Here is a 25,361-nt window from a genome sequence, read left to right on the forward strand (position 1 = left end):
AATGTCATTAATGCAGCTAACTACAGATGTAGCCATTCAGAATGTGTTAGAGGGGCTGCTCTTTACCGTGGCATGTGATTCACTGGCCCAAGATGATCGACAGGTGGCACTTGTGCTGTTGTTAGATGCACTTGTTAGATGTTAGTGAAAATGATAGCTTCTTTTAATCTCTCAAAAGTGCATGTTTAAATCTGCTTAATATGGAATATTAATAAGGAATTTTACTTTAACTAAAGGGGCATTTTTGTAGCTGAGCATAAAAATAACAGGAGCATAGCATCTCTGAATATCATGTACATATAAACAAAATTATATAATATACTGTAGTATATGGTATATACTGTATTTGACTGATAGTGGTAGCTTAAATAAATTTACAACAGTATTGCGCTTCCTTCATCAACATTTTATGCATCAAACTCTTTAATTCGGTCACTTACTGTGGTTGTTTTGAAAAGGTTCTGACATGCTCATTCTGACTACAATATATTAAGTTTATATACAAAAAAATATATATTTTTATATAAAAACTTTCATGTGCATCCCATTTGAATTGTCACACACAAATCAACAACAACAACAAAAAAAAACATCAGTTGTCACCAGCCTCCTGGGAGTGGTCATGTGACCATTTGCTGCATCACTTCCTGTTACCAAGGTGCTGTGCAGAAGGCCTGTCATAAAAAGTTATAATGTTTTAACCTGTTCTATGAATACTTGCTGTCGTTATTTCAATAAAAAAATGTACTTTTTAGAATCTGCTTAATATAAAATGGAATCACACAACAAAAGACATTAATAACAATATTAATTTAGGATCTAAATACAACATATTTATATAGCTGGTAGTATTACTGTATTCCACATTCTTTGTAAAAATCTGCATCGACTTATTGACTTGTGATTACTTTGGAAACATTCTGACCTGTCTGTTTCAGCTGTCTTTCCAAGTGGTGTGTTGGACCAATGGGTTTGGAGAGCTCCTCTTCCCCCCAGAAGTCTGTGTTTGATTCTTGCTTAGGGTACAAGTCTTTCTTTTAACAAACAAACAAACTCCCTTTTAAAAAATAAAATCCTAAATATTGTGTACACTATACTGACTCACAAAGAGTCATTTGTTCAATGTTAAATGATATTAATAAAAACATGAATGAGCAGGTGAAAACTGTCAACAGTGGGAGAATAAAACAGTTCAACTGGTTTAATTCAGTTCAATTCAAAATACTTTATTGTTCCATTGGGGCAATTTAAAACAAGCCTTTACAACAAGCATTAAAATGAAATTATATGTATTATAATTATAATTGAGAATAACAAAGTGGTATTAAAAAGACCACTGAAACTGAACTATAATAACATGTCTGGTCATTATTAACAATAATAATTTATTATTAATAATAAAGAATAATTTCAAAGTTCTTGTATTTTTTTCAGGGTCATTTGTTTTCTCCAGTTTTCATAACCTTCGCTTTCTTATTTCAACGCTTATTTATGAGACACAATGCTACAGATGTAAAACGGGGTGGAGCGGTGGCTCTGTGGCTAAGGATCTGCATCTGTGGCTAGAATGTTGCTGGTTTGTGTCCTGCAGCTGGCAGAGGAATCCTATTCCATTGGGCCCCTGAGCAAGGCCCTTAACCCCAACTGCTCCAGGGGTGCCATACAATGGCAGACCCTGTGCTCCGACCCCAGGCTCTCTCCCTATCTGTGTGTGTTGGTGTGTCTCATGGAGAGCAAGCTTGGGTATGTAAAAAGACAATTCCTAATGCAAGAAATTGTAAAAGGTTAATAAAGTGATATTATTATTATTAACTTTGCAAACAAATGACATAGAGCCTTCAAACAACAGGCATTTTAAAGATCGTGGTTTTTGAAAATGTTCACAACTTTTACAATATCTGGTACCTTGTTGCATTTTTATAAACCTTTGTTTGAATAAAGCGGACCCCAGGTGTAGCGAGTTCATAACGCAAAAATTACTATTCAAAAGCTACTGCATGTATGCAAAACACCTGACCATATAAAGCAGAATAACACAATCTCTGTTTGTGTTTAATTTGAGAAACTTTCTGTATTTTGTTTTTACTCAGATAACAATAAACTACATATGAAATTCTTTTGACGGAAGAAAGATGTTCTGTGCTCAATAGCTACATTTTTTGCATTAGTTGAAGTGTTCTGAAGTCTCTCAAAAATGTAAAAAATGTAACATACTGTAATACTGTACGGCAGGATGGGCAACTGATGCTTTTATTTTTTTAAAGAAAATCAAAAATAAAATACAATGACATGTCCCTTTCTAACTCAGACATTGCATGACTTTAAGAGCTATAAAAAACACTTTTTATGTGACAGGTGATTTTTCTTCTTCTTCAGCCTAGAATCTTTGTGTATGATGTAAGTTTTTTTTTCAAATTTTTAAACACAACACGCATTTCGCATGGGAAAAATCCCGTTCTCCTGTCTTCTTGTGGTGTGAAGCAAATCAGCAGGTCACTGAGAAAATAGCGCACCGCCCACTGAGCTCCGTCAGAGAAGAGGCGGCACTGAAAAAGAGAGGAGGCGTGGAGCTCAGCAAGACAGAATGAGCCATCTGCAGGCTTGAGCACTTACAGCACCGAGCGCATCTGCCTAAAATTATTCAAGCAATGTAAATAATTTCTTTTAACTTCAACATTTTTAATTGGCATTTTTCACCAGTTATTTTTTTTAGACTGTCGTTAAACAAATCAGGTGCTTATTGTACTTCCTCGTGACATTACACATGGCAAAATTATACATTTTAATCAATTTTAAGATTTTTAATACATTTTATAAAAGTTTCATTTTTACAAATACCACAAGTGATTCTTGATTTTATTTCTGAATGTTTTGTCACAATATTTAATAGACATCTAAATAAGAAAGGCAGGTGTTAGTATAACGTATTAGTAATCAACTTTTAAAATAAACAATATTACTGTGATAAATTGTTGCCCTTAAAAATAATTTACAGGACTTTGTTCAAATTACATTTAATCTGACTCTCAGAAAATAAGTAAAATTCCAAATTTAACAATAAAGAAAAATGAGGGTAAAATATAATAGGTTAAAATATAATTTGAAATATTTTTCTAACTAAACAATCATTGATAACAATGTTGAACAATTTTACTGTTTATAAAATATAATTGCATTACCTAAAGAATAGGCTGGCACACTGGTTAGCATGCTTTTTGTATCTTTTTTCAGAAATAACCCAAGAGCACCAGATGTCTCAGTGGTTTTCAAAATTAATTTATGCAAACCATGGGTTTCCTCAGGTGATCTGATTTCCTCTCATAGTCCAGACATACTGGCTGTCACGGATGTCCAAAGGGACTAACCGTTGGGAGCAGGAGAGCGGAAAAAGACCCATGTGCGTAGCGGCAAGACGGGAAAAAGGCCCGGGCTCATTAGTGCAAAGAGTTCAGGAATGCCGTATAGAAACCTATGCCCTCAGGGAGCGGACGTGGGGCGCCCCGGTGCTAGGCGGGTCTCAGGACATCCGAACGTCAATGCTGAGCGAGGACAGAGTGCAAGACCCGGAAATATATAGCCCAAGGGAAAGAGAGGGACAGGAAGGACAGCAGACCGGAAACTAGGGACAGGACAGAGAAGGAGCGCCCTCTGGCTGTGTGATACTGTGTATTTACATTTTCAGAAGATTTTTAATAAAGTTCAATATAAAATATTAATTCTCAAATTACAGGCAAAGAGAATGTGTGTTTTTATTGAGAATTATTCAATAAATAGAAAAAGGAGATAAGATATGAGTTAAACTGCGGTGATTTAATTATTGGAGTACCACAGAGATCTGTACTAGGACCACTGCTCTACTTAATTTATACCAATGATCTCTTCATACCAAATTAGTTGGATTAGCAAACACTGGAATCATCAAACAAAATGATAAAACATTAGATAGAAATAAATGGACAAACACCTGGCAGATTATGTTTGTTTGTTGTTATGTTTGGCAGATACTGTCAGAGAATGATTGAGCCAGATGGACAACAGACAAGAGAAAGAAAGGGACAAAGTAAAAGATGAGCAAGAGAGTGAGGAGCAGGATTAAACATGTCAGACAAGGAAATGAGAGGGGAAGCTTTTCTTACAAGATCAAGGATCTTATATTTCTCATCACAGTTTTATTGCTGGGCAAGGTGAGACACACTGAGATGAGGAGGACTTTAGAAAGATGTGTCTGAATGTGATGCCCTGTCTTGAACTAAATCCCACTTGCTCCCAATCAAAATCATGATCCCACCTGCAATATTGATCCACACCATCTAAAAGGGGAACTGCAGTCCCAAATTCTTAGACTGGGTTTTAAATATCCGTAACAAAATAAACTGATAGTATCTCAAAATGTCTAATTTAAAATTAATTACACAATCATGAACTCTGTGGAAGTACTGCATGGTTGCCATGTTGTCGAAGGCAGATGAGAATCAGCTGGTCTCACCAAGGGCAAGAGGAAGATTTTGTGCAAATTGCGCCATAAACCCTGCCCTTCCTGCTCACTAGTTGTTGCAAGTGAACAAGAAATGAAAATAAAAATGAGTGTGTTTTAGTTGGTTGTCAGGTTTCTTTTTTTGCAAAACTTAAAAGAAACTAAATCATGTTGTCTTTTATGTATCGGTTTCATGAAATTATTTAGAATTAACATAGTAGCAAAATTGACTTGGCCTGGAGCATGCCTCAATCTGAATCATAGACAGTGATGGGAATATGGCACTACACATACATTGACACTTTACAAGTTATCTTGTACGTGGTAGTTTCCTTATGATTTGAAATGCACTCATCATTGCAGATTCATTATAATCCAAAAATGTAAAAAAAGCATCGCAGTTCCCCTTTAATATACAGATCCAGCCATTCAAAATGCGCCGAGTACGCTGCGTCAAAACACAGTGGGCATGGCGCATCATTCCGCATGCAAACTGAAATATGATAATTGTATCTGGAAGCACCTTGTAAAACTGCCAGGTGGAGCTAAAGAAGCTTAACATCTCATGTACAGCATTTGAGCTGGCGCCAGAAAATGCCCAATTGCGAATCTCAGTCACTGCTGAGGGACAATCTTTTTCTAGTTAAGAATTTAAGTTGTATACTCTTTAGATTTTTAATAATTTTAAATTGTGTATTACAGCATGTTAATCATTAACAAAAAGTTGGTATATTTTATGAAAGCAAGATTGCTCAGTTGGACAAAAGTACACAACCTTCCACCTTCATCGTAAATATTTTAATATTTAATTATTTAACTTGGTAATTTACAAGGGTTCTAGTTTTAACGTGTTTGTTCTAACATTATTAAGTTTATATTCTGTACTTCATAAAAAGTTATAACGTTTTATCCTTTTCTAAGAATTAGCAGTAAGAACACCACTTGATGTTTAAAAAAAAGTTGTACTGATTTAATTCCACTTGGTAGTAGTATTAATATGGAGTTGTGAAAACATATTTTGGGCATTTTGACATTTGTTTTTTTTTAAGCTTAATGGAAATCTTTCAGTTAAACAAGGGAGGGGGGAATTATTTTTTTTTACAACTGCAGTAGAACAGTGGAGAACAGCCTATCATCATGACGGGCAAACGATTTTTTTATTTTTAAAAATTAAATAAAAATAAGATAAAATGACGTTTTCCTGCCTAACTCAAACATTGTGTGACTTTAAAAAGCTGTAAGAAATGGTTAAGATAGTTAAAAACCACTTTTTAAGTAAATGTTTAAAATATTTGAATTTTATAAAAGTTGTACTGATTTAATACCTCTTGATAGTAATATTAATATGGAGTCGTGTAACTAAGCAGCTTAAATATCACAAGGGGACATTTTGGAAACATTTGATGTTTGTTTATTAAAAAATATATCTATTATTGTCCTTAAAGAGGTAATAGGCAATGGACTGTCATGTAGTGGGCTGCACCCAGGTGGTTCAAAGCTCAATCAGAGAATTACTTTTTTTCTTACATAGCCAAATATATAAAAATAGTCCACTATTATAGCTTGTTGTTGGCTGTGGCGTGAGTGTATCTGGATGAATTATTATAAGTGATAGTTTTGTGATTTAGGTTTTATTCAAGCAATTCTTTAAGTCTTTAAGGAGGAGGAAAGAGGGCTGTACTGTCACCGCGCTGAGCTTGTACCATCTGTATGCCTGCCGTTTGTTACAATAGGAATAATGAAGGACCATGGACAAGCTGTAAACTAAAGAGTTAGAGAAAACACGTTGAATCTTGTTTTCAGCTTGGAATTTAACCTTTACAACGATACTTTTGGCTATATTTTTTACATAGCCGGACGAGTAAAAACGGATTGGATTAATAACTGGAGTAAGATATTTCATATGTACTTTGAAACCATCCGGCTTTGGAACAGTGGGCGGTGATACCCGGCTGGGACGGGGGGGGGTATTTTGATTTCCTGCGTGAACCGTATTCGCTACAATACTATAATGAGTCCCTGAGGTATACCGTTAAAATTTCGGAATTATAAAAAATAAACCTTTGTTGCGTTTGCACGAGAGACAAAACTACCTTTTGAGAAGTCATGTACTGCTTGCAAATTTTGTCTGTACTGTAGCTTTATTCAACTGAGCAGAAAGTCACCTTGCTCTTACAAGCGTCTCTGTTAAGCAGAATTTGTGTTAACACATCACACCCTTTGAAGTAGTTTTAAACAACTTGGTCTGTCAGTGAAAAAAATGATCGCGGGCACTTTTCCTCCCCTTGGTGCAAGGTGACAATGTGGGAAACTGTTTTTTTATTTTACTGGGAGTGTGAACATTGAGTGAGCACTTGGGCGTACAGTGAGACTACCACAGTGAGATTACTGAGATGGATAATTTTAGTAAATATGTTGACAAATATCTGAATTTTTGCTAGATCAAATTGTATCCAGCTGTGAATCATCTACGTGACCTTGCCCTTCTTGAAATTGTGGGAAAGAGGTTTAGTGGGCAGTGTAGTGAACATAGAGTGTTTTAATACACTGTACAGTATAACAGTATAAAGCAAGTATGTACAGTATATATTTAATGTTTGTAATCACTATTCTTACATTTTGTATACAGTTTGCTTCTGTGTTAGCTGGTGTGTTAGCTGGTGGGCAAACGCTCGAGGTGAAAATTCATCCACAAGGTGTGTGCCTTTAAAGCAAAGAAGACCGCACCAAACTTTTTTGGCTCTGTATGTTGCTCAAGCCATTTCTCTTTGAAACATGAATGGCACAACTACAGGGGAAGATGTAGCTAAAATGCTTATTATTCATTTTGAGGAAAGAGGAAATGACACCAATGAAATATTTTCTGTGACGACCTCTGCTATGGTATTAAAACATTACCTTTTATTGCTAATATAACTCAAAGTATTATGAAAATAAGAAATTGCTACAATGTTAATAAATTAAACACATAGAAAATAATTTGTAATGTGAAGTCATTTTGAGGGTTTGAGACATATAGAACGGAACCCTGACTTTAAACCACTTAAATAAGGAATGGTTATTCAGGAGCTTAAGTTTATACTCTCGGCTAATATAAATGCATTGTAGCATTTGAAATCCATTAACATCACTGTAAATGAACAATTATCCAATTCAGGGTCACAGTTACCCAGAGCCTATTCCAGGAAGCACTGGACACAAGGCAGCACTGAAACCTGGAAAGGATACCAGTCTATCAAAGGGCACACACTCACACCAGTGCCAGCTTTCCCAGAAGTCTATTAACCTGCCAGAACATTTGTGGACTGTGGGAGAAAACTGGAACACCACATAAACACGGAGAGAACATAAAAACTCCACACAGACAGCACCCCAGATTCAAAAGAGATTCAAAGATGAGAGATAAACAAATTGATAAATATTGCAAACCTAACTCACTTCCATAGCTACATTCTTTCAGATGTATATAAAATATTAGAAAAAAGGAGGAATATAAGAGATAAGGGTAAGATTCAAATGGAAAGGGAGGCTGGCACTCCCATAGCAACTGAGGAATCTCAAATCTGCATAAATTCATAAAATCTGCATAAATTCTGCATCCAATAATTCACGTTACTGGAGAGAATCACTAAAAAACTGGTTAAAGCTGGACAGACCTAGTGTTCTAATCTGCAAGGACTCTATGAATTTTAAAGAAAAGTACCTTTAGAATTATAAATCAACAACATATACTGTACAGTATATATTTTAAAAAATGGGAAAGGTTGTGTTTTCAGCCTCTCAGTAACCATATGTTTACAAAGAGCCCAAAGACAAGAACTTGTATAACATTAGACAAAAAATCCTTTTTGTTTTGTATTTTCTAGGCGTTACGTTTGAAGCATGTGAAAATCGGAATGCTGTGTGTCTTAACATATCTAAATAAAACAATAATAATACATCTCCAGTGTTTACTTACTTCAGTGTTGTTAATTTACAGTTGGGATTCCTCAGAGCTGCAGACAGCAGTTTCACTCCTGAATTCACCAGGTAATTGACACTCAGATCCAGCTCTCTCAGACTGGAGTGTTGAGACTGAAGAGCAGAGGCCAGATCTTCACAACATCTCTCTGTTAGTTCACAGCTCCTCATCCTGCAGACAAAAAGACAGGAGCACAGCTGAACATCTGCACAGCTCATCCACATCTTTCTTTCCAAGTCTTCACTCCAACACCCAGCTCAGCAGTACTATACAACATCATGTCATTATCCATCTCAGAGTGTCCATGGATGAGAATGATGAAGATAACAGCTGCTTCAAATTTTGGGTTCCAGAAGGAAGAAGAAAGATGAGAAGAAACTGTCAGGAAGGGAGACAGTGGGAAACAGGGAGAGACACGGAGCTACAATGGTTGGAATAGGGAAATAGAATGAGTGAGACTTTGACTTTTAACCATAATAGAAATTGCTTCACATTTTATGGTGTCTTGTTAAAGTTATAGCTATGGTTGTTATTCTTCACATGGTGGAATTAATACAAAATGTAAATGAACAACACTGGAGTAAGAGAACTGGAGATTTTGATTGCTATTGTATATGTGTTGAGGAAAACAACATTCTCTTTTGAAGAAAATAAACAATTTAAACAAAAACAAGCAAGGTTATAACTCTAACAACACATAATCAAAATGTGAAGCAATAAACAATCTTAATCAAACTTTGGCAGAGGAATCGACCATGTGACTGTATCCACTTTGTACAAGTCAGGAAACTGAACTTCAGTACAAAACAGCAGGTCAAGAGAGAGCGAGTCCATACGAACCAGAATTCTGCCTCAGACTTTGTTTGTCACAGGGGAAATCTTTAGACTTGGGTTCCATCTGTACATTTCACATCAATACCATTAATATTAATACAGTTGGACTCCATTGTCAATTGAGTACTGTACATTAGTTCTGTTAAAATTAATATTATAATGTGTGAGAGAGAGTCAATTATGTTTGAGAAAACAAATCAACTTTATTATATAAAAAAAACACAGGGAGGCAGAGGTGCACATTTGTATTCTAATTGAGAGGGGAAAGACAAAGAAAAGAACCCCCCCCACCCGACAAACTAACTGACTAAAAAAACAACTAAATAGGCTAGAACCGGAAAGGTGGTCATGTCTAACAATGAGGCTGTACCAAAACAAAGTCTTCTGTGTCCTACTCATATCTACACTAACTAACCAAACCAAAAGCATAAAAGAAAAGCACACATCATGTTTTCCCCCATCCCTATAACACACCACTCAACTAACCTCATTCACCATCTCTGATCTCTCAGTATTCCCCCTTTTGCAGTCTCATTTTCCCCTTTTAAATGCTTCTTCCTCATTTGCTTAACATATTAATTGGCAGCACCCAGAGAAAAAAGAGAAAACAATTAGGGAAAAAAAGAACTCTCCAACTGAGGACCATAACAACCATTGATATAGATTCCAGGTTAGTTAGAAAACTAACCATGTTTCTCCGTGATACTGTGACATCACAGTGGTAGTGACCCCCCATGAACAGGCGTGTCCACCACTCCAGACACACCCCTCACAGCCTGCTGGAGAATGTTTTCACATTTCTTGCAAGTACTCTCCATTGGCAGTGGTGATGTACTCAGCTCCTCATCATGGTACCAGAGTATGGGGCACACATCCTCAGAGACCTTTGGGTCCCTGGCTCACAGACTCTACTGTCCTCTCTATCTGATCTCCTCCAAGATCATAATGTACAGATGCAGCCATTCAAAATGGGTGGAGTATTTCGCGGCATACCCCGGTGGGCATGTCGCGGTATCACGCCGTATCACGGGGTTAATCGCGTCATTTGACGTCATGCCGGAAAGTATCCGGCATCACCTTGTAAAACCGCCAGGAGAAGCCAATAAAGCTTAACCTCTCATGTACAGCATTTGAGCATTTGAGCTTTTAAATTTGAACTGTGTATTACAGCATGTAAATCATCAGTCATTAAAAAGTTGGTATATTTTATGACAGCAAGATTGCTCAGTTGGACAAAAGTACACAACCTACCTTTATCAGAAATATTTATGGTTCAAAGCCTTTACCGAAGATATTACTAGTAGTATTAATAATGAATGACTTTGGACAAGCTGTATACTCAAAGTATAATTTCTTTAGCACATTTGTACAAGCACTTGGAAGCACTTGGAATCTGTCCAAGCCCTACTTTGTCAGGCATTTTCTTTTACTTCAACGGGCATAAAAACTCCCTTGCTTTTAACAGGGCATTTCATAATTTCTAACTACGAAAATGATGAAACTAGAGCTCAAAATATCACAAGGATCCTCAAGAGCACAGCAAAGACTGTATTAAAAGATACTTGTATCAGATACATGAGAATCCAGGCTTTTTTATCAACGCTTTCTTTTCCGTATACCAGATATTATGGAACCACTTCAGAAGGGTGTCAGCCAGTCAGATTCCAGGAATTGGTACTTTAAAGGAAAAATACACACCAGTATTCCATTTCTCCCTAAACATTTTAACCATCAAAGTATTTAACTAACATGTGAAATAGCGTGTGAAAAAGTGGTAGTTTTAAGCTTTTCTGCTAATATAATATGGAATCGCGTATCTAAAGAAATTAATAACGATATGTACTGCGACAGGGCTGTGTAGGGCTGTTTCGCCTCTCTCTTCATGCGACTTCCCTTGTAGCCTACTGGTGTACGTGCCCGATTACCAGCTCACAGGTTGTGTGTTCAAACCCAGCTGGTGCTGGACTTTTCTTTTAACAAACATTTCTTCGAAAAAATAGAATAGCAATATTATGGACAATCAATTGACTTTTATATTTCAAAATATCACAACATGATCGATTCTAAGTCATTTTTGATAGCAATGAATAGTCGCCTTCTTCCCTTCTGACAACGGTCCCTGCGTCCGCTTCCTGCTTCTATTGTGTGTGTGTGTGTGGGGGGGGATCCCTTCAGATCTCCCTTCAGATTTAAAAGGTTATTAATCATATCTTCGGTGTCGCATCTTACCAGTGCAGCTGATCTTTTGCTGCCTGGGTGGGTCAACTATCACAAAGCTTTAGAGAACCTAACATTTCTATTATCAACAAATTGTAAATTTGTAAAAGAGTAAATTTTTATAGAGAAATGGAGGCTGGACAGTATGCGTTACAATATAAACATTTGTATTGATTTAAATCGTGTTTTGATTTAAATCGCAAACGCGTGTTTAATTATATGTGTTTTTTTATCATAATCAGACTAATGCAACATAAATTGATACAGTATCTTTGTCTTCTAAGTATCTTAATAAACTTTCAGCATAGCTTTCTACCCATTTAGATTTATTTTTTTGGGATCAAATGTGGAAGGATTAGATTGTAATCGTTTTTATTTTTCAAATACGTTTTAGAAAAGTGTAATCTATACCTGCCCAGACTGTACGCCTTCCTAAACCCCGCCCTGACCACTTTCACTCCTGTCTTGCTCTTCCCCGCGCACCCCAGCCGGGCGCCCTTCGGCCTCTGCCCGGGACGAATGTATATTTATTTACACCCGGCACGGCACAGAGGGAGCGTCTGCATTTATAACTTATTTTTTAAAATTAGCCAAGCAATATGAAGCATCTCCTTTCACTTTTAAGTCCCTTAAATACATTGAGCACAGCTTTCTCACCACTTAGATTACTTTTTGATACCATCCTTACACAAAGCAGAAACTTCTTGTATTTTCCGATGACATACGGTACAAGTGGAAAGATAATCGTCTTTAATTTTGTTACGTTATACGTTTTAGGAACGTTTCATCTATACAAACACCACAAAACTATTCTCGATTGTATTTCTGAATGTTATGTTACACTTACAGTAGTTCACTGCTTTAAATACATCGAATTAAGAAAGTTAGGTGTAGCACTTTAGATCTTTTTTTCTGAACCGGGGAAAATCTGATCATGTTTCTCTATAACAATAATAAAAGACATTATTTTACATATCACCTTTAAAAGTGGCATCTCAAAGCAATAAAGAAGATGGAAAAACAGTCAAAAGGGACCAAAGTAAATACCAGACGAACGCAAACGCGTTTTTAATAAAATGCTTTTATTCATTCAGCAGAGAGTGAGAGGGACATCCAGCAGAGAGAGACACACACACCGGTTTCCATCGACAAAAGTCTGCATTTTCAGAAGTGTCTCTAGCCTCCCAATCCTCCCCAGTAATGCGTTGTACTGCTCCCGCTGCTGCCGAAAAGTCTCCACACAGGTGCCTTTTGCCGAAGTTGGGAGACATTAGAGGCTTGCCACACCCGGAGTGTTAAACCAATGCATTAGCACGTCAAAGCCCATTGAGGACCCGGGCGCAATAATTGTTTTGTCCCTTGATTTACTGATCTGCATTAATTATGGAAATCGAGTTCCTGCTCTTTGCAGACGACCTGGTCCTGCTATCTCCCAAAGAACAGAGGCTGCGCCAGAACCTGGCACTGCTGGAGCAGCACTGTCAGACCTGGGCGCTGACAGTCAATCTGGACAAGACCAGAGTTATGGTTTTCCAGAAAAAAAGACAGACCTCAGGGAAACAGGTACAAATTCACACTTAACAACACATTAACACCTAACAACAGGAGCAGGGACGAATTAGACCAGTACCCACTATTGTTAAACATACAGAAAAGAATATTAAAGTATTGAAGTATTAGCCATACAGAACATTAAAGTGCCCCTTTTCCATTCAGCAGGTGCCTGAGCCGCTGTGTCCTATCTTCTGACAGTTGCCGTTGTGAATGTCTGTAGAGTGTATCTTATTTTTAGTACTATATTTTTGTATTATATTCCCTATTAATCAAACTCTAAGAGTATGTATAGGCTTGTCCCCTCCTCCCGCCCCTCTCTGTGTACAGTAGAGCCTCCTGTCCAGCCAGCACATGTCCACAGACATTCACAATGGCGACATATCATAAAACGTTTGCACGTTAAATTATTAGTTGTTTTTCAGGAAGTTAAAAAAAACACTTGAATTACTTATCCGGTCTCTCGAAATAAAGTTATTTTTCAAGCAATGCAACAAACGTCGGGCAATGTGTTTTTTTTAATCCAACATTTACAGCCACATCTAAAATCTTGTCAGTCAGCTCTTTTTTCTCTATTTGAATTGTGGCTTACACATCGCATGACTTTAAAAGCTAGAAAAACAGGTTTCGATTCACATTAGCTGGCGAGCCTTGTTTTGTCAAAAAACCCAAATAACCCGGGGCAGAGACTCTGGGGGGATCATTGCGTGGTACAGAGCGGAGCTCAGTCAATTCTTATGGAATGTGTTTTCTTTCTTCTTTTTTTCAGCATGGAATAAACCTGTTACTTGATTCATATGGATGCCCGGTTCCGCCGGGGATTCAAAACATTTTTTATATATTTTTTTAATCGGGTATCTAAGGGAATAGCAGTATAACCCTGTTCATGAACAGACAGTGGCATGTTACATTATTAATTTGGGTGTCTCCTCTTGCCAGAGAGCTCTAAATTGCATTTTGAGCGCGGTTTTTTACTTTTTTTAAATTGCAACCCATAAATAAGGCCGATTGCAAAAATGCACTTGGAATCTGTCCAAGCCCTACTCTGTCAGGCATTTTCTTTTACTGTAACGGACACAAAAACTCCCTTGCTTTTAACAGAGCGTTTCATAATTTCCAACACCGAAAATTATTTAAACTGCGACACTCAAAATGCAATTTAGAGCTTTCTGTCAAGAGGAGACACCCAAATTAATAATGTAACATGCCACTGTTTGTGCATGAACAAAGTTATACTGAGACTTCCTTAGATACGTGATTAAAAAATAAATAAAAAAAATTTGAATCCCCGGCGGAACACATTCCATAAGAATCAGCGCTTTTACAGTATATATCGCCTTTAAAGGTGGCTTCTCAAAACGCTTTAGAGGATAAAAACAACAAGAACAGCAACAACAACAATATTGTATTTCATTGCACTTTGAAAACCAAGTAATAACTTAACTATATGTGCAAACGTTTTATGATATGTCGCTGTTGTGAATGTCTGTGGAGTGTATCTTATTTGCCTTACGTCCTGGTTATCTCGCTCGCCCTCCCCCCCTCTCTCCCTCAGTTCAATTAAATTCAAGGTGTTTTATTAGCATGACAGATGGGTACAATCAGTGTTGGGTATTTACTTTGCTTTGAGATTCCACTTTTAAAGGTGATATATACAATTTTAACTAAAATAAATTGATATCTTTGTCTTCTAACTATCTTAATAAACTTTCAGCATAGCTTTCTCCCCGTTTAGATTTATTTTTCTTAACTAGTATACTTTATTTTTCGGAACCGGGGAAAATCTGATCATGTTTCTCTATAACAATAATAAAAAAACATTATTTTACATATCACCTTTATGTGATATCACATAGGACAGCACCACCCTCTGTCCTATTGATCACCACAGGTCTAATAAACATTTTTATTCCATCCCTATCTCTCAACCAGCCTTCGATAACATCTCTCTCAGAAATGGCTTCTATAGAGGATTCAGATATGTTGTTAAATTCTATCTTTCCAGTGTTATGTTTCCAGCTTCTCATTCGTCCCCTTTAAGAAGGTGTAGACCTTTACAAAATACCTCACCACTCATCTGTCTTGTTCAATCCTCGCATTCGCTGTCTTTCTCTATTTTAGGAAGCTTTAGTCCTTATCCCATTGCTCAGTATCCAGTAACATCCACGGCTACATGCAGAAGGTATATCCTAGACCAGGTGTGGACTGAGAATAAGAACCAGAACCCAATTAGTCGTTGCTGAATGGATCCTTCCTCTAGGTGCAGTTTGGCCAAACTGGAACCCTAATTTCTTGGTAGAGCTGAGTACATAGCGATCTGAGGTCATACTTCTGAAAGAAAGAGTCTGCTCTACTCAGTGTCCTCAGAATGTGTAGCCTAACCACCCCAGGCTCTTCATGACATAGGCCATCTTGATGTTGTGATATCCCAGCCCTCCGTGCACAGACAGCATGCTGCTCTATTCTACTCCCTCATATTCCAAAGCTGCCCCTGCTTGTACCTGCAGCAGAGGGTCTGGACCTTCTCTACTGGGCATTTCTGAGTGACAGGTACTGTATCACTAGTACGGCAGTTTGGCCACGGGCATCCAGATAGCACCCCTTCTAGTAAATGTTGGCCCTTTGGCTTTGAAGAGTCAGTAAACCTCTTTCACTACCATCTCCTCAGGCACCTCCTGGACCATCAGCAAAACAGCCAGTTCCGTCAGCACCCTGCTGTAAGGGCTCAGTCTCCTCCAGCTCAGCCGCAGGAACAGGTCCACATCTGTCCTCTGGTGTTCACTCATACTCTTTGAGTTGACCTCCCCTTCTGGTCCCTATCAGTAGCCACCCTGGAAATGTCATCTAGAATTCTTTGATCACTGGCACAGGTTTGGTGAAAAGACTAATAATTTATGCACACTTAGTTAGAATGGTTATTTCTTATCAATGACAATGCTGGCCAAAAGAGGGAGACAGATCACTGCATCTTTATTGGAAGAGCACATTCATAAAGCAAAGAAAATAACCCTGTAGTTCTCATAGCATACAAGAGTTCCCGTTGTTGGAATTTCTCTTCTAAGCCAGTGATTACATTTATTTCTAATCATGTGAAGAAGGACTCTTCTCTGAAATTGTATTAACATACTTTTTTTGTATTCTGAGTCTTAAGTACAGCATTAAATTGTCATTACATCATGGATTTTTTACACTCAAGTAAATTCTTTTAATTTGAAAAGTACAGTATCTGGTTTTGCACTGTAACAAAAAGTTCACTCACTTGCTGTATGTTCACATTAAATATTGTTTAAATAAAAAACATAAAGTCCATATACTATATATACTTCTAAATATTCATATGAGCTGGTGTGAAAAAGTACAGTAATGTTATTAATGTCTTCATCTCATAACAGTATGGTCTCTCACTGTCTCTCTGAGGATCCACTGCTGTCTGTGCCCACAGTGACCCTCTGTAATATGCCAGCTCATCCTGAGCCCACAGCCCACACTCTATAAATCACAACAATAGATACAGTAGGTGGGGTTTGTCTGAGATTGGAGGAAAATATAATTTCTTGGAATATTTTATTCTATTTCTGTTTTCAAGTAATTAGGGAAAAAGATTCAAAGAGATTCACACATACATTTAAGACTGTATCGTTTCATACTTGTATTCTTTTAGTTACATAGTGGCATCACAAGATGCCCTCCTCTGTTCCCCAAAGTTATTGTCACAATTGCTACTCCTCCTCTTAAGGGCTCTCTAGCCCTTTCTTGTTCTGCCCCATTACCTGCACCTGTTTCTTATTTCCGTTCCACCTTAAAAGCCAGACGCAGACGTCACTCCTGGTTCCTCATTGAATTCTGCTTCGTGAGAGCCCGGGGTCCTGCTGCGTCTGGCTCCATTATGGTTTTAACTTTTTGTTCCTGATTCCCCGCCCCTCCGGTCCAGACCCGGTTCATGGTTTTATTCTCTGAATGGATCCCCTCACCTTGGACTCTACCTTCTGTCTTAGATTACCCATTTGGATTCTCTCATGGATTGTTCACCCCGGAATCACTCTCCCTGGACACCTGCACCCCTTGGATACGCCCCCTGTCTCCATACCCTCTCCTGTATGACTTTTTCCCCAGTGTTTCCTCACAATTCCGGATTGTGTCATCTGCATAGGGCCCAGAAAGAACTGTTTCGTGACAGTTATCTCCTGTGTGTGATCCTCCACACAAGCTTTTCACCTGATTTCAAGAAATTAGGCACAATGCTGAAACTTATATGCTGTAAGACTAATTTACCCCCAATTGTTTTTGTTGTCTTGTAATCAGTTTCTGATAACGCATTTCTACAAAGGTCTACTATTCTAAGAATGACAATTTGCATTGGCAGCACATGCTTCAGTGCTCTGGAAGTGTTTATAGCCCTGTGAGTTTAACACTTCATGACTGACAGCTGCTTTTCATGCCAACAAAACCCACAGCAACCATGACTTTCACCTCCATCTTCATCTTTGTTCTCTTTCTCTGCGTTCAAGGTAAGACAGGCTTACTGGAAATAGATACAGAATTTGTGGAACATGTAAACAAGTATTCCACTACAAATTTGACCAATATTCTAATTAACTATGTACCTGTTTCTGCTTTTATTTCTGATTTTTCCTTTCAGAGTCCAGTGGACAGGTTACTGTGACTCAGACTCCATCAGTGAGATCAGTTCTCCCAGGACAGACAGTCACTGTGAGCTGTAAGACCAGCAGTACAGTTTACAGTAACTCACTAGGTAAACATATGACCTGATACCATCAAAAATCTGAAGGAGCTCTTAGATTTCTGATTTATTTCGAAAGTTCCCTGAGCTCTGGGACCCCAAGTTGTTTCAGTGGCAGTGGATCTGGGAGTGGCTTCACACTGACCATCACAGGAGCCCAGCCTGAAGATGCAGCAGATTATTACTGTCAGAGTTACCACTACATTAACAGTAAAAATCTGTTCACACAGTGTTACACAGCTGTACAAAAACCTTCCTCAGCAGGACTGCACAGCAACTGCGCTGCTGAAGCTGGGGCCTCCTGAGATGAAGACAGTGAAACAGAACATAGTCTACTGCATAAAGAAGCAATTGAACTGAGACAAAAGCTGAATTTCATTAATAATATAAGATAAGATATACCTTTATTTTCCTTCCAAAAGGGTGGACATTTGTCTTTTGGCATCACCATACAAAACTAAACAACACAAAATCAAACCACATTAAATACAAACAATGGTCCTAGGTGTGCACAAATATGCACAGTATACAATATACAGTACACACATCTTGCTCTACTACACTACCATTACACATATTCCCATAGCTCCATACAGGAAACAGTCACTGAGCTGTGTTTAATATACTGACTCCTCAGGGAACAGAGGATTTCTTGTAGACATTTTTCTTGGCCACAGGCTTTTTGAACCACCTCCCTGCAGGCAGCTCTTGGAAATAGGAATGAAGAGGTTGGGATGGGTCATCAAGGATAAGCTGAGCTTTCTTCTGAACTGCAGTATAATTTCAGATCTCAGTTGTGCTTTGCTTGTTTCCCCTGTCTTTGATTCAGACAGTTTCTACCTTGTCTGGATTCTCTTCTGTGCTACAGACCTTCTTATTTCACCTGACTATACTTGTGGGTTTCTTTTTGTGTGTACACATTGCTTATCCTTGAAATCCCATTTGCGTGACCACAACATGGCTACATGACTGTGTTTCTCTGGCTGCTGAATGTTTCCTGCCTGCTTGCAGTCTACTGCCTGTTTTCTTGTCTGCCTTCCTGCATGTAGAATTCATCACCAGCCCAGACCACTGTGCTCCTTTCAGCTCAGTTATTACATACAGTAGGTTACAGGTTTGGACAGGTCTGTTCTGGTTTTGCACTGTGTGATAGTGTACTGTACATGTTGTCATTCTTCTTGGCAGAATTAGTTAATGATCCAAACTTGTCAAGCTTCTCCATCACTTTTCTATGGGATTCAAGTCTGGGCTTTGACTGGGACTGGAACACTCGAGGACAATCAATCTTTTCTTGTCAGACCTCTTCAGTGAGGTTTTGGCCTTGTGTTTCAGGTCACTATTCATAATGGAGAGTGAATTTTTACCCATTGTTTAGTTTAGTGAGTCAAAAATGTTTTGCTGTAGGATTTGCCAGTACTTTATGTCATTCATTATATCACATGTATTGTATCACCAGCCTTGGGCCCAACAGTGTCTGCTGGGCTAAACTCCGGGTTATTAGAGATGTAAAAACATCTACAAGAGAGTGAGGCAAGAAAAATGAAGGATAAAGACCAAATAACATGAGGGCAGGGATAATAACACTGAATTTGTTACTGCCTGAGCTTGGGAAAACCTCAGTAAAACAGAGAAGATTTGGGGTTTATCTGCAAAATCCTTTCTATTCATGACAACTCAAGGAGGATCTGTTACTGCTGTATATATGCTGTATGAATTGTTGTGTTTTATGCAAAAGGCTGATTAGTCACTCAGGAATCACAAAGAAATATTTTAATAAACTCAAAATAAGAAAAAACACCTGAAGAAGGCTCCATGGCCGAAACGTTGTGTTTTTTCTCTCTTCTTTTTTTCAGCATGGAATAAACCTATTACTTGTTCCTTTGCAGCCTACGCATGCTGACGCAGCTACCCACATAAAATACATATGTTGGGTTGATGTATTTTGTGTTATTGGGTTTATGTAGTATTTTTATTGCATGCATTTAGTTGTGTGAGCTTTCCAAACCAAATTTCATGCAACTATTTGTTATGGCAAATAGTTTTGAGCTTGAACTTGAACTACACTGGTCTAACTTGCAGGATCAATCAGTCCACTTACTCAGGATTCATACTCTTCGAGATAAGTAAATATAGAGTTATTATTGTTTGTGCAAATTCATATTATTGGATGCCGTGGTAAACATTCTTAAAGTGTCACGGGTCTTTAATAACCAGCAGCTCAAGAATTTAACTGAACACCTGTAACAGGGTTGTGGTGCTCAGATCAATACCCCTTGAGTGAGAGCCAGAGGACCAGCTTAGGGATCTTTCGTTTAATTATTTTGAGGCTTAAAGGACATGCCACAAGCCAAGGTAGTACTAGTCTCGACAAAGAAGACAGAAGACCTTTGTTCTTCTTGTGAAATGAAAAATTACGCCTGTGTCTGAAGAGCAGAGGTGAGGTTCTGTACTGAACACTGAAGCAGCCGTGTGAGAATCTTTTGTAGGTGCCCCTGTCAACAGGTCCAGTTGCCGGTCATTTCGTTTAGACAGAATTCCAACACGGCTCTCAGAGCACTGGGATAGTGCAGTTCAGTACCAGCAGCCATATCACTCTGAAGCTCAATACTGGGCCCCTTGCTCTTCAGCATTTACATGTTCCCACTTGGTCAGCTTTTAAGATCACATGGCCTCAGCTTTCATTTTTACTCTGACAATACTCAAATATACATCCATACCAAACCTGACACTGATGTGGATGTCTCTATTCTATCAAATTGCATCTCTGACATAAAAATTTGGATGACTCAAAACTTCCTTCATCTTAACTGCGACAAGACTGAAGTCATGCTTATTGGCACCCCCCATCAACTTCGTAAAGCCAGTCCTGTAACCCTATCTGTAGATTGCTCTGTACTTGAGCTTCAATCAAAATGGAAAAACCTTGGGGTTATATTCGATTCTGGCTTAACATTAGACCCACATGTGCAGCAAACTGTCAAAACATATTTTTTTCACCTTAGAAATATCGCAAGACTACGCCCTATGCTATCATTAACTGTGGCTGAAAAGCTGATCAACATATTTGTATTCTCTCGAATTGACTACTGCAATGCTGGGGTATCTAAATCTACTCTGAATAAACTGCAGTATGCCCAAAATTCAGCAGCCAGAATCCTGACCAGGTCTAGTGCAAGTTTTCACATTACTCCTATCCTGGAGTCCTTGCACTGGCTTCCGGTCAAATTCCATGTAGACTTTAAAAACCTCATGGTCACCTATAAGGCTCTACATGGCTTGGCACCTCAAAACCTGTCTGAACTATTATCGCCCTACTCCCCACTTCGCAACCTCCGCTCTTCAAATTCTGCCCTCCTTACTGTCCCCCAAGCCCGTCTCCATTGTATGGGTGACAGGGCCTTCTCCTGTTATGCCCCCAAGCTATGGAACTATTTGCCCAAGGATATCAGAGAGTCACCTTCTCTAAACTCCTTCAAATCCAGACTCAAAACCTTCTTCTTCAGAAAAGCCTTTACTTAACTAGTTCCATTCTTCACCCCTCTGCTCTTCTTAGTACCACCTTCCACGGTCTCCTCTATTGTAATTGTTGTATTGTTGTAATGTTGTGTCTTATCTTGTGTATTCTTCTTATTTATTGTTATTGTCATCCTGTAAAGCGCTTTGAGAAGCCAACTTTAAAGGCGCTATATAAAATAAAGTTTTTTATTATTATTATTATTATTATTATTAAGTGGCAAACCACTGAGGCTAAGCAGGTTTGAGCCTGGCCAGTACCTGGCTGGGAGACCTCCTGGGAAAAACTAAGGTTGCTGCTGGAAGAGGTGTTAGTGGGGCTAGGCGGGGCACTCACCCTGTGGTCCATGTGGGTCCTAATGCCCCAGTATAGTGATGGGGACACTATACTGTAAATAGGCGCCGTCCTTCGGATGAGATGTAAAACCAAGGTCCTGACTCTCTGTGGTCATTAAAAATCCCAGCGTGTTTCTCGAAAAGAGTAGGGGTTTAACCCTGGCGTCCTGGCCAAATTTCCCATTAGGCCTTACCAGTCATGGCCTCCTAAAATCCCCATCTTTGAATTGGTTCATCACTCTGCCCTCCTCCCCACTGAGAGCTGGTGTATGGTGAGCGTTCTGGCGCACTATGACTGCCATTGCATCATCCAGGTGGATGCTGCACATTGGTGGTGGTGGAGGGGAGTCCCCATTACCTGTAAAGTGCTTTGAGTGGAGTGTCCAGAAAAGCGCTATATAAGTATAAGCAATTATTAATTATAATTAGTTCACTGAGCACTGAGAGTGCAGTTATTCGTCCTCTGGTGCCCCCTAGTTGTGACTAGCGGGACTTCAGGTGAAAAAACGACCGCTGTGTCGCAGACCCTATTAATAGGAGAGCACCTCCTACAGGACAGCTAATGGATCCCTGATACAGAGGAAGGTCTGCAGACTCCTGCTCTACAAGCACCACTCACAGAAACAATGTTATTATTGGTTTCTCATTACAGACCTGACAAGGACACTCATGCTTAGGTTCAGAGGTCACAAGTTTAGCCAAACATTGTGGTGATATTTAAGAAAGATATTTATTGTACATTTTTTAACTGGACACAGCACAGTCAAAGTGTTTATTTGAAACAACGTAATCAATTTAATCAATTACCCTATGTTCCAGTTAATTTAATTCTATCTGAGCTCATTACTGAAGCTGAATATACAGATCTAATTTTTTCCTGATATACAGTACTGAACTCAATACAATGTCTTTCAGAAAAAACATGATTATTCCCCCACATCTCTTTTTAACAGGAGTCAGTTATCCAGGTGGATAATATTCCCAGGTCTCCATCACACTGAGGTGCCATTGAGGACATGAATTTCACTCTTACTTTACTGGTTCTCCATCGAAGCATCTTTATACAGTAATACTAGAACTTGTTATAAAATGTGAATTGAAACTTAAAGTACTGGTACATTTGTAATAATGTTTTTTCAGTATTAAACTTGCAGTATAAGGATCAAGCTGTAATAAAATGAGTTGTATTTTTTAGCATGTTAGAGAATAGTACCCCTTCTTTAACTGTGATGAACACAGCAAAACATTGACTGACACAAAACACTAACAAGGCCCATCTGTTTTCACAGCTCAGATCTCATCTAACTGTCTGTGACAGGATTTGTAGACAGGAAGGAGTTTTGCGTACCTGTGCATCCTCACTGCTCCAAACACTTTAAGACTCACAGTGTGGATCAGTCACTGTTCAGCCCTTTCAGAGTCACTGACACACAGGACAATGATGCCACTGATTCTACTGCTGGGGACACTGGGGCTCTTTGCTCAAGGTGGGGTTAAAAAAATAAACTTAGTTTCTAATGTGTGATGAAGCAGTCGTGATTTTCATTATTGTGTCAAAATATTTAACCTAATTTTTAGAAGATCAGTGTGTAAAAACAGCAAACGTTTATAACAAGCAAGTATTAATACTCTTTCTTTGTTTCCATTTCACCTCCAGAGTCCAGTGGGCAGATTGTTCTGACTCAGTCTCCAGCCCAGTCTGTTCTGCTAGGAAGCTCTGTCTCGATCAGCTGTACAGCCAGCAGCTCTGTTACCAGTGGTAGTACCAGCTACTTGAACTGGTACCTGCAGAAACCTGGTCAGGCTCCACAGCTCCTGGTTTATTATGCAACAAACCGTCAGTCTGGGGTTCCTGATCGATTCACTGGGAGTGGGTCTGGAACAGCCTTTACACTGACAATCACTGGAGTCCAGGCTGAAGATGCAGGAGATTATTACTGTCAGCAGAGCTATAGTGGGTAACACAGTGATACACGTCTGTACAAAAACCTCCCTCAGCTCTACAGGAGCTGCTCTGGCTCATCAACAGGACCCACAGAGGACTGAGACTGAGAACAGCTGCAGAGCGGCTGCAAGTGAACTGAGCACCACTAAGTTTGTACATAATGTATTAAACTTTTATATTAATGTTATAGTCATTTTTTACCCAAATTACTTCTACATGTATCCACATTATTAAATGAAATTGAAAATGAAAAATAATTAATGACGTGTGCTTTGAACAACTACAGTAAGCAGATAATATGTTATTCATTCTTGACAAAATTTAAAAGTATATCTTTTTAGCATTTTAAACAATATTATATATGGTTTATGTTTATTCCAATGATAACTTCCATCACTGAGAAGAGAAAGCAAAAGCTGCTGTTCAGGCAGTAGAGTTAATTTCTTATTAACATGTGGGACTGCCTTTTCACAGGACACTGGATCTGTTAGAATGACAATCAGATGAATCAGGAGCCTGATGACACTGAATCTCTTGATTCTCCTTCTGGTGTGTTTATTGTCACATAGAAACACAATCATTACAGACTGCGGTTTTCAAAACTGACCACAAGAGGGACAGATCACTGCTACCTGCACTGTGCAACAGCACATCAATAAAGCCAACAAAACGCATTGCAGTTCATTGCAGATTGTTGGCATTTGTCTCCTCTGTGCCAATGGTTGCCATCCTTTCTAAGCATCTTAAGAAGGATTCCTGAAATGCCCTAAATTAAAATATTTTTTAATAATTAAACACAGTATAAAATATACAAAAAAGATTTAGGTGTAATATAAACATTTGTGTTTGCAAATTCTATAATGTTTTTCATACACTTAATTCACTTTGCTTTGTTCACCGTAACAGAAGGAAAGCTCAAACACAAGATCGTAAAGCCCAGCTTATAAATCTGGACGTCTGTTTGAAAAAGAACAGTGATGTAATTAAAGTCCCCATATCACACCTACAGTCTCTCACTGTCTCTACTGTCTGTGCTCATAGTGACCCTGTGTAATATCCCAGATCATCCTGAGCCCACAGTCCAAACCCAGTCAATCAGAACGGTGTGTAGATGGGGTTTGATTGACATTGAAGAAAAATATTAAGAGTAATGCAAAAATTTCATATTTATACTATTTTCAAACAACAGGGAAAAGAAACGTTTCATGCACATGTTCAAACATGAAAACAGAATTTTTAATATTAAAATATTTTTTCATATTCGTACTGTATTCTGTTACTTATTTACTGTCATTATAAGAAATCCCCAGTCTTATCCATAGTTATTAATTCACATAAAAGAGAAATGTATTCATTTTTTTCTGATATCATGGCATCTGTTTCAAATATTGTCATGTTTATGAAATTAGGTTTTTCTGCAAAGTAGGCAGTTTCCCACATTCTGAATGCCTTTGTTTAGATACAACATGTCAATACGATAAGTAAAAAACTATACAGGTACAGACAATTCACAGAGTTTAATATATAGTCTATCATTGATTTACAGTACAAAAAGTGACAAAGTTATCAAAAAACACATTCTTTTTTTGTGAGTTTCAGGTCTGTGATTGTAGTTTGGACTTGTGATTCACGTGATTTTCAGTTTTTAAACCCCCGGTTTTTAGCCCCTGGGCAAAGACCTTAACCCCAACTGCTCCAGGGGGTATAAAATGCCCGACCCTGCGCTCTGACCCCAAGCTTCTCTCTCCCTGCCTGTGTGTCTCATGGAGAGCAAGCTGGGGTCTGCAAA

The 25,361-nt window shown here is 38.4% G+C and overlaps 2 long non-coding RNA genes across 2 annotated transcripts; one reads left to right on the forward strand and one right to left on the reverse strand.

The window, feature by feature from the left end:
- Positions 1-1,200: 1,200 nt before the first annotated feature.
- On the reverse strand, positions 1,201-9,107 carry LOC148646841 (uncharacterized). The gene is made up of 2 exons (XR_015927659.1): positions 8,433-9,107; positions 1,201-2,546 (listed from the first exon to the last, which is right to left on the reverse strand). It is a non-coding gene; the product is annotated as an uncharacterized LOC148646841 (long non-coding RNA).
- A 13,907-nt stretch (positions 9,108-23,014) lies between these two features.
- LOC148646842 (uncharacterized) lies at positions 23,015-23,746 on the forward strand. Its single transcript, XR_015927679.1, has 2 exons — positions 23,015-23,114; positions 23,285-23,746. It is a non-coding gene; the product is annotated as an uncharacterized LOC148646842 (long non-coding RNA).
- The last annotated feature ends 1,615 nt before the right edge of the window (positions 23,747-25,361 follow it).

Source organism: Lepisosteus platostomus, chromosome 16 (genome assembly GCF_059453375.1).
Source record: "Lepisosteus platostomus isolate fLepPlt1 chromosome 16, fLepPlt1.hap1, whole genome shotgun sequence".
Classification (NCBI taxonomy): Eukaryota; Metazoa; Chordata; class Actinopteri; order Semionotiformes; family Lepisosteidae; genus Lepisosteus; species Lepisosteus platostomus.